Source organism: Ptychodera flava (genome assembly GCF_041260155.1).
Source record: "Ptychodera flava strain L36383 chromosome 23 unlocalized genomic scaffold, AS_Pfla_20210202 Scaffold_24__1_contigs__length_23054250_pilon, whole genome shotgun sequence".
In the NCBI taxonomy this organism is placed as follows: domain Eukaryota; kingdom Metazoa; phylum Hemichordata; class Enteropneusta; family Ptychoderidae; genus Ptychodera; species Ptychodera flava.
Genome location: NW_027248278.1, coordinates 3,501,556 through 3,509,326, shown reverse-complemented (window position 1 = coordinate 3,509,326; position 7,771 = coordinate 3,501,556). Strand labels below are relative to the sequence as shown.

The 7,771-nt window shown below is 37.3% G+C and overlaps 1 long non-coding RNA gene across 1 annotated transcript; it reads right to left on the bottom strand.

Moving 5' to 3' along the window:
- Nucleotides 1-549: 549 nt before the first annotated feature.
- LOC139124554 (uncharacterized) lies at nucleotides 550-4,572 on the bottom strand. Its single transcript, XR_011549957.1, has 3 exons — nucleotides 3,973-4,572; nucleotides 2,973-3,166; nucleotides 550-2,196 (listed from the first exon to the last, which is right to left on the bottom strand). It is a non-coding gene; the product is annotated as an uncharacterized lncRNA (long non-coding RNA).
- Between the last annotated feature and the right edge of the window lie 3,199 nt (nucleotides 4,573-7,771).

Genomic DNA, 7,771 nt, shown 5'->3' with positions numbered 1-7,771 from the left:
ATATAAAGATGACTGATGGAGGTTTGAAATTGAAGACCACTCATCAGTATTATCACCAGGTAATGGGTCAAATGGGTCTTTCAGGTCTAACTTGGTGTGATTTTGTAATTTGGACCCAAAATGATTTACATATTGAACGAATCAAATTTGATGCAAATGTGTTTGCTGAAATGAAAATGAAACTTGATAAATTGTATTTTGAAAATTACCTTCCTCTATTCTTAGTGATAAAATAAATGTCTTCCATGATAAGAAAAAAGTCTGAGTTCATGAAGTTGAATGTCACGCTTTATTTTTGTATAAAAATTAATCTTTTTAAACATTAGCAGTCCACTGTGTGAGATTGAAATTTGACTGTAGGCTCTTTAATTTTGTCTCTTCATTCGATGAAACCATGAACGGTTGATTTTGGTTAAGCTGTTGCAAAATTAAGTGTTGCATGCAGTACAGATGTTTCTTTATGTCACAGAAGACTTCTATTTTATCACCAGGCCACAAAGAAATTCCAAGCTATTTGAAATTTCATAGAAAGTGATGTCCACAGAAAAATTCAGAAACATGACATGTACTTTTATTCCAATTGCATGAGAATTAAAGAATATTTATTACATCAGAATAACTTGCATTGTTTGGTTTCATACATTCAGTATGTGATAAGAAATGGAGAACAGAAGATGTTTTAACTGACAGAGCATTTCACATGACATGCAGTAAGATTATAGTAGTTTTACTAGGATAAATTCACTTGTATTTCATGAATAATATTATTTCAAATGAAATTAAGGTCTAATTTTTGCATTTTAAAACCAACAGAGGCTGAGAAAACAGTGTTTAAGACAATCTACAAATGAGTTGTTTGAACAGGTCAAATACAGTTCAATAGGTCAGTGACCTATTAGACCAACTATAATACTGAGTACAACTAAAATCACATGAAAATAGAAACACCTTGCATTGGATAATAGGATGTTAAATAATTTGTAATATTAAAAATTTGACTTATTTTTCAAACACACTTGTTATCTTTATGTTATGCTGTAAAACACATTTTACAGAGAGTTTGTTTCAAAAGAAAAGTGAAAAAGGAAATGCAATGCATAGATACATTAATTTCCTAGAAAAGGGGCCCCCTGAAATTGGCCAGTAGTGCACATACACTCCATATTTGATTGGCTGTCCCAGCTAAAGAAAGTGGAATACAAGTATCAAAAATATGATATTCCCTTACCCTCCTAATTGCCCTTTCAATATGTATCCGCAGATGTGCAATCTGCTGGGTTTCTTCAGCCTTTCTTTGTAAATTGTCCCCTACTATACTTGAATGGTGGAATATTCAATCCAATCCCTTGCTGAGAAAGTAAATCTGATATTAAAAGCCCCTTATCAGCCATAACTGAACCCCCCTTTCAAGATACGGTAACAAACCTGACTGTAAAACAATTTCCTTATCTGAAATACTACCAGAAAAAAGTGCTGACACAAAAGAAACCAACCCACATGGTGAAATTCCCAAGAGCCCTATAAATGTTGTTGTACTCTTATAATGTGAATAAAGTTCTGAATGTAAAACTAAAGATGATGGATTCTGTACTTCAAATTCAGTACAGTCAAGAATAACCCTGGTAGTAGGGTATGTCAATTTAAAGCACTCTGGCATATCTCTGTCAACTACATCCCTAGATATCCAAACTTTCATTGAAACAAGAAAAAATTCGACCAGGTGATAATTATTTGACTTACAGTTGGAACTGCAATATTGAATCAGCATGCAAGGTCTTGTTCTAATAAATTTAATCTTACTCTACACATAAAAAGAAACAACTGATCTATCAATGATAAGCATGACTGTTGAAACACCTTTTGGGACACTGAGATGGTCTTTTCTTCTCCCATGCTCTATGACACTTCCAAGCACACATTGAACCTTAGACCACCTCACCATGCTTACAGCAGTTGGTTGTACAGATTTGAAAAATAAAACAAAATCTGAATATGAAGTAAATCCTGTGTGAAAACTTATTAGAAAAACGTTCTAAACAAAACCTATCAGATAATAAACATTTGTTTGCATTCTCCAGTTCAGCAATACGTTCTTTTGCTGCTTCCAGTTGCTGTTCAGTAGTCAACTTCTCTTGACTGATGGCATAATCATGTTCTGCTGATGGCGGACTCGTCTTTGTGATATTGGTAATTTTCCTAGCAACACAGAAAACAATAAACAATATATAACCATTGTGAAAAAAGTAAGTAGTTACTCTGCATTCCAACATTATTGCAATCAGAAAATAGGATTTTCCCTAGAGATGATAAAGTTACCAACATACTGGTAAAGTTAACCTTTAGTTTTGGCACACAATATAACATGTATTACTACAGAATACTTTATTTTCACTTGGAATTTATTTTCACTGGATTCATCCGCCAAAATAAAATCCCAGTGAAAATTCTTATTTCTCTTCTTTACACATACACCGATAAGAAAGAGTGATAATAAAATCTCATCATTGATGTCTGTAATTTCAGTTTTCAGCAATAAAAAATCCAGTGAAAATAAAGTATTGCACAGTTAGGCGAAAGTAAGTAAATTCTTTGTTTTGCGTCCACTCTAAATGGGAAAAGGTACGCGTCTAAGCGGCTGAAAAACACACACAAGAAAATTAACACAATGTAATTTGATTGCAGCAAATAAAAAATTGTAACAAAATTTTAGTTCAGAAAAGCTAAGCGGCCATGTCCTAAAATTTCATATTCAAATACACTGTGTGTGTTTTTTATGAAAACCTTAAAAACCTAAGTGGGTTGGGACGCAAAACAAAGAATTTAATTACTTTGGCCTTATCAAATTGACCAATACTATCAAAATTTCCAGAGAGAACATTGAAATGCAACGAAACAGATAGATAGATACCATTTCCTTTCATTTAGATTACTGACAACTATATTCTTCAAATCATATTTACTAAATTACCTACTGGTCATCACATGAACTTTCTGGGTCTGTCCATGGTGATTTTCTTGGTGTTGGTGGTTTACGTGAGGGCGTCTTTCATGTCCACGCAAACTGTGATGGGATGGCATTATCCTTCAGGTGTTTTCTACTCGTCAGTGTTTTCACATAATCATCCTTTTCAAAATGGAATTCGCAGACCTTTGTTGCACCAGTTATCTAAATACAAATCAAAATATAATTCCGTTTACAATAAAATTGACAGCTGTAAAAAGGCTGGAGTTCCGAAGATGAAGTTGAGGTTTTGCCTGTACTTAGCATAGGGTGGCAAAACCAGGTCCTTCCAATCGATCACTCCACAAGCTGAAACGAAACGAAATTTCATTGGCGCCGTCAACGCCAACAACTACAGGCAAAAAACCTCGAGTCATGGAACGGCAAAGGCTACTCTGTAAAGCCAGGCTCTCTACCAGTCGTTTAGAGAAAAAAAACCGTTCCATATATAGATAAGGAAGCATGTCAAACAAAATATTCACAAATTATGACCCTGTACTTTTGATGGTGTTTTTCAATAGAATTCATAATGAAAACACGGTAGCATTGCACAGCTACTGCCGTCAAACTGTACACAGTAAAATATTACTAAATGGTTGAACCTAAATAGGTGCCCTGTGTAAGGTGTACTCATACTTATACTAGTTGGACCCACCCGGAACCTAGGCGTTCGATCAAATTTCAAACTAGGCTAGAGAACAATATTTACCTTAAAATTAGGACCCTCGTCACGTCTTATTTTTACAATCCATTCTGCTCGCCGTCTGGGAGCAACCAGAAAACTATGAAATGAAATGCGTTGGTATCGCCTGTCACTTCTACAAAATGGTACACAGCAGTGGTGTGAAGCCATAGCGGTACAGAGAGTATTCTAGCTGAGGCAAGACTGGCGCGGTTTGTTTTCTGGCGGTAATATAGCTAAATGCTGTAAATGTATCAATTATAATCAAAAGAAAATTGAAACAACTTACCTAAAACACTGTTTGTTTACCCGGCGGGTATTTGCGAATGGTCGACGGCACTATGCTCAAACAATTTGTTGCAATACTCTAGTAAGAGAAAACCACAGTACTTTGTTTCGGTGAATGTAATGGTAGCGGCGAACATCAGTTTTCAGCAAAATTTGTATGAAAATTCAACACACACGTGTGGTATGGCGCCATTGTTTTAAAATGCAACTTTGTTTGTTTGTTTGTTGTTTATGCGTCAATATCCTCGTTCGCATTCCAATATGGCCACTACCTGATAAGGGCGAATGGGGTTGAACAGTGCACACAACAGTCAGTAGATTGTAGATCAACCTACAACAGTGTACCTGTCCCAATACTCCCTCAGAAAATTTGCTATACTATGAGTCAACTGATACTAGCCAGTGTATATATAGGCCATACACTATCAAGTGAAGACTGTAGGCTTATACAGAGAGTCCATGGCAATATTATTTATCTCATAAAACTATTATCTCATTTATGATGTGCATATAGTTCCCACATGGAAGTTTGTGTTGGAAATTGATCATTGTGATATATCCAATACATGTACTTGATCTAACTGCTTCAGTTCAAATTAAATGTGTCATGATGATGTTTTTTTATCTGTAGGAGATGGACGTATGGACTCTCCTGGTTCAGGTATGTAAGAGTACCTCAAACCTCAAACTGGGACCGGAAACTGGGACTCCCAGATGTCGCAAAATGCAATCTGAGACCGGTCCCAGATTAAGTCTGGGACCGGTCCCAGACGTAATCTGGGACCGGTCCCAGATCTAATCTGGGACCGGTCCCAGACTCAATCTGGGACTGGGCTAGCCCACTATAGACTAGTAGCTTGGCTTTTCTTTTACTCAATAAAGATTCTTGATAAAACATGTTTGCGTTCGATCTTTGTGTGTCGTCCGTATGTTTGCCCTATGGGCTATTAGTAGTGATATCATAGACGTAGCGTCTCTACGCACACATAAACACGGGACAAAATTCATTGAAAATTACTCATTTTTATCTCATTTTTATCATGACATAGTCAATCCCACAGACTTGGAGAAAGCCTCGTCTCATACGTAAACTGGGACCTGTCCCTTTCAAATTTTAATCCGCGATATTAGCAGCACCGTGAAATAACAGCATGCAACGGGGCGTATTTTCAGGGAAGAGTCAATTTCATGCCGAAGGCTCTCAGCAGTATGTACCAGCGGCCGATGCTTCATTTACTGTTTGATTTATTAATGCTAGTTATCTAAAAGCTTGTGTGATATCGAAATTTTATATGGTGAATATGCACCAGCCCCGGCACCAGCAGTCCAGCGGCAAGCCTAACATACCGCGATATCACTAGTTACCCATTGACGTAAAATTAGAACGTTGTACGGTATGGTATGCTTAGACTGTGGGGACACTGGTCGGGCCCTTGGTGAAACTAGTACCGCATATCGTCTGATCAGTCTCTTTTTTTTAATTAATTACACTCTAAGATCTTTATTACACATATGTCAACTGATTGTAAATCCAAACGACAACATCGGACGTTTGCGGAGTTGACAAGCGTGACTAGGGAGACGTTCGCGGTTCTCTTGAGTCCCTCCATTACATGTTTTCATTAGCCTACTTCACCGTGAACGTGATACGCAACCGCTTATCACCATAATAACGATACAATATCAGTACGTCATCAGTACCGTTGCGTAAAAGAACCAATCAACGTACCGAATTGTCCATTGTATGGCGGGGGTGAACAATCCTTTCTCTGAAATAATTTTGTATGGCGGGGGTGAACAAACCGCTTTCTCTCATCGTCGTAAACCACAAGCCTGTTTACGGTTACTGATACTTGCGCTATTTTTGTGCAGCTTCTTGGAACGGAAATACATGTAGGCTCTGGCTTGCGAGAATGCTTTCTCTGAAATAATTTTGTATGGCGGGGGTGAATAAACCTTTCTCTGAAATAATTTTGTTCGCGTTCGTTTTTGAACAGTTAAGTTTGGATGGACCTGCTAACACGTGTTGAGATGTAGCTCTAAAACTGCTTTCGGAGGCAATTTACGTAAAAACGACCACTTTCGCGTTGAAAATGATTGCCGAACGACAAGTAACATGATATCGTCTTACACGCAATCGTAAATTATGTTAATATGTTCTTTTAAATATGAACATGATATGAACATTAACAGTGCGTCGAAGTTTGTCGTCACCGAAAGAGGTAAAATTTTTGATCTCCGCAACTTGTATGAGCACCCATAGAATTATAATAAATGTTGAAAAACCGGTATCTTTTTGTACACGAGGTAAGTAACTGTCTCAAAACTAACCAACTACACTTGCCTTTGGCCTAACGCATAGGATCATGTTGAATTCCTTGAAGGAAAGAAACACCATTTGTCGCCAAAGATGGTAAAAGACGTGAGGAAGAGTTGGTACGGTCATGGACCTACCATGGTAAGGTCGCAGTCGATCGGAATGTTGAAAAAACGTATTTGTTCATTTTCGAATTATTTATATTTACGACCACACATTAATTTATGATACTAATGATTGCAGCCACACAATTTCTTTTCCCCCGCACGATCGAAAGGATTTAAATGGGGTTTTTTTAGAAATATATTTCTCATTTTTTTTTTCTGTTTTGAGGTCAAGACATGCAGACGAAAATGATGTAATTTACGTACTTTTCCAATAAAGTTTACAACATATGTTTGACAAAGCCCCATAGCCCGACATTCAAACCCTTTTCGATTTTGATGTGAAGACGGTCGAAAATTATGTCAATTTACGTACGTTTCCAATTAAGTTTATTGGAGTTGTTTTACCTATCTTCCACTGTTCATGGGTGTGCTACACTCCTACGAACACAGGAAATCTGAATATCGGGACAGTTTCTCTTCCGAAGTACGACCGAAAACAATAATATAAGGCCCGATTCTGACGTATGTCTACGATTAGGCCTATGTTAAAATCAAATGAAATCAGACGGTTGAAACTGTTCTTTTTCGAATGTAGTACGATTTAACCTGTTCCAAATAAGTCCAGCGGTGAAAACAAAAGTAACATCCTCATTACAGGGCCCATCGTGAATAATGATCAATCAACGAGGTGTCAAAAATTTTCTTACAGCTGTTTTTCGGCGTGTCAAAACAATAGAAAGGGTGTTAGCCTTTGTGCCGCTTTGTGATAACATGCCGATATCACTCTGATTAGAAACTCAAATAGTCAAAACGAGAGCAAAGAACTGACACATATCGAATATCTGACGTCGGCTCGCTTTATGAGATTGTATTCAAGCGAAATGACCGGCGGCAGACCTCACGGGGCTTTGGATACAATAAGTTTGGGAGCATTTTGTTGATGCCGGTCGACCTCGACTGGTTGTAATGCAACATACGAAACTAACTATTGCGTTGTTTGTTTTTTTTGCAGAAATATACACAGTACAAAAGTACGACAGAACATGCTGAACACAGGCAGTTATCGAAAAATACTGATATTACATCACTCCTACATTGCAAACGTCACTCGTACTTTGCTCGCACTTCTGCTCGTAGTTCGTCCGTTTTGATACGATTAGATAAATGTTGATGACTGGACGTGTTATCAGGGTGAAGTCATTTTTTGCAACATAAGATATAGGTTTTATTTAAAATCACAGAACTTTTCTTTGGCCTAGCAAAGTTGACAGGTGTCAACACTGACAATATGTGAGAGGTGAAAGGATAGGGCAGTGTCGTTGTTTCCAGAAAGTCAGAAAGGAGAAAAAAGGCATATTTTTAATGTGAAGCAAATG